Consider the following 2,702-nt stretch of genomic DNA (forward strand, 5'->3'; position numbering starts at 1 on the left):
CAATGGTTGGGTATGTAACAGGTAAATAAGAGGTGGTACGAGCGTGATATAATATGGTAAGTGTTTATGCAACAATATATCTAATTCACTAGAGCACTAGCGATTGAGAAGATAAATAGATTTGGATTTAATAAAATAGTGAAACTTTTATGCAACTTAATAACTTAGTAACAATAGGTATAACTCGTCTAGTTGGATCCTCAACTTGAAAGCCTGACTGCAGACGGTAGCCTCCTTGGGTAATCTTAACTCAAATATATATAGCTATTGATAAATCAATAGAGAAGTCTTTGAGCTCTGTGTGTATAACTGTAAAACATAGAGGATTTACCCGATTTTCCAGTGGACTGTGGTCAGGCAGGAAGATAGTTATATAAACATGCAGACAATCGTACGGATAGATGGGAGGTAGATGGCAGGATAAATGAGGGACTGATGGATAGATGGTAAATAAGAGACACATATAGAGATACAGTAATAAAGATAGTGAAAATAGAGGTATAGACAAATAGAAGTCGGACAGATAAATAACGTCAGAAGAACAAATATACGGACAGATAGATAGACATATGGACAATAGAAACGACATTTAGATGGATGAACATTATGGATTTAGCTCTATTTAAATTTTGATCTTATAATAATCGACACAATGGTGATACAGTAGAATCCGATTATAAAGACTTCGCTTACAGCGTCCGTATGGCGATTACGACGTAAATTCGGCTCCCCAGACAAACTGATATGAGTAAACTAATATGATAATGGCGTCATCCGGGTATAACGACAGTCCCTTAAGCGCAATCGACGGTCCCTTGAGCGTCGTTACATCCGTATGTATATGACAAATAGAATTGCTACATTAATATTTAAAGCTTCAATTCATTCTTCAATGCAAATCTTTAATTTCTTGCCTGGAGACCAGTTAAAAAAAGAATCTCAATAATAAATTGAAGTAATACAAACAAATTTTCAGTGTAGTCTAGGAGCTGGATATATTAGACTAGATTGAGGTATATTTCTGACATAAAGAATATTATCCAACAAAAATTATCCTGCCACCTGTTGCAGCACACAGGGCAACAGCTCGTCAATAATCCCCACCGATCTCAACTCAACTTTAATGTGCATTGGCAATACGCATAAATTGTGCTCGATGACAAAAGCTGCCAAGAGAGAGAGAGAGAGAGAGAGAGAGAGAGAGTAGAATAATTTTTAGTTTTTAATAATTTCTTGACTTGTTCAATTACCTTTTTCCTCACTCACTCCTCTCTCTCTCTCCTCTCTCTCTCCCTTTATTCTTTTGCTGCGGTTGCCTTTGCGAGACCTTTTGTGCCCGAAATGAAATTGAAATTAAAATTGAAATTGCCAGAATAACCAAACGAAGGCACAACGAACAGAGAATGGAAAAAAAAAGTAAAAATGGTTAGAAAAAAAAGCAGCTCTAAGCTAATTATTACAAATATTTCTTAATTTTATATGAGTCCCAAAGGCAAAAGTTCTGCTTGAACAATTTTCTGTGCGACTCGAAGGTCTCAAATTATGTTAAATATAAGAAATGCGCTGCCAACTGGTTTCTTCGACTTTTCTTACCTTTTTTCTCTATCTTTCATTTTTCATCGGCTGTTGTAGGTGTGGTTCAGGAACAATGCAACACATTTGTGAAAATTCTCTCACCGAAGCGCGGAGAGAAATAAATCAACTTCCGCTTGGCTGAAGAAGCCGCAACCTTCTGACATAACTGCGAGGCGCTCGGCCAGTCATCAGAAATTGAAACTGCCCACCTGAGCGGACCGCCAGCCCCAAACCACCAAACTGAGCCGATTATACACTAAGCGAAATAGGTGAGCAGCTTGTGAAAATACGTTTTAATGAGCTGACAGACGAAGCTTGAACTAGAGATAACCAAATTGCAGTAGAACTTAATCAAACTAAGGCAACCCGTTAGTAGATACACTCAGCGAAATAGTTGTGGAGCTCACAAGCTTTTGAATAATTTAGGAAATTTTATTTCGCAGCAGAATATTAAATCGGAATAAATTAAAATTAAATATAAGTAATAAACTGCAACGTCAAAAAATATAAATAAAAAATAATTGCTATTGCTAATTTTATAAAAAAAAAAAAGGAAATTCTTGCTCAAAGTTAATATTTAAGGCAGAATAAACTAAATGAACTATATAAAATGAGTTGTAGCAAACTACAGATTTATATTATTAGAATTTATTTTTTCATTCATTATATTAGAATATTAATTTAAAACAGCAAAAAAAAATGTATGGTAAAATTCGCATAAAAATTATTTAAGTATAAAAAAAAATAAAATAAAAAACTCATATTAAATATTTTAATATTACCCTTAAGATCAAATATCTACAAAGGAGACTTATTTAATGAATAATTTTGAAATTAAATTTTCTAAAATAAATACATTTTATTTATTTTATTTATTTATTTATTTAATTATTTATTTATTAATTAATTTTTTTTTTTTTTGTATGTTAAAAAATAGATTTCATAGATGATAAAAACAGAATAATAAATATTAAAATTATATAAAATGTGTATAGATTCATTTTTAAACTTTTTACTTAAAAAATAAATTAAGAAATTACATTTTTACATTTTAGATATTATAAAACTTGTATGTACTCATTTTACAATAGAAGGTTTCCTTTTCGATCCACCACTTTGAGTTTTCT

The 2,702-nt window shown here is 31.9% G+C and overlaps 1 long non-coding RNA gene across 1 annotated transcript; it reads right to left on the bottom strand.

Moving 5' to 3' along the window:
* Positions 1-594: 594 nt before the first annotated feature.
* LOC149269582 (uncharacterized) lies at positions 595-2,119 on the bottom strand. Its single transcript, XR_016269147.1, has 3 exons — positions 1,594-2,119; positions 1,251-1,327; positions 595-1,166 (listed from the first exon to the last, which is right to left on the bottom strand). It is a non-coding gene; the product is annotated as an uncharacterized LOC149269582 (long non-coding RNA).
* Between the last annotated feature and the right edge of the window lie 583 nt (positions 2,120-2,702).

Source organism: Drosophila arizonae, chromosome 3, assembly GCF_054131065.1.
Source record: "Drosophila arizonae isolate 15081-1271.41 chromosome 3, UAZ_ARI_1.0, whole genome shotgun sequence".
NCBI classification, from domain to species: Eukaryota; Metazoa; Arthropoda; class Insecta; order Diptera; family Drosophilidae; genus Drosophila; species Drosophila arizonae.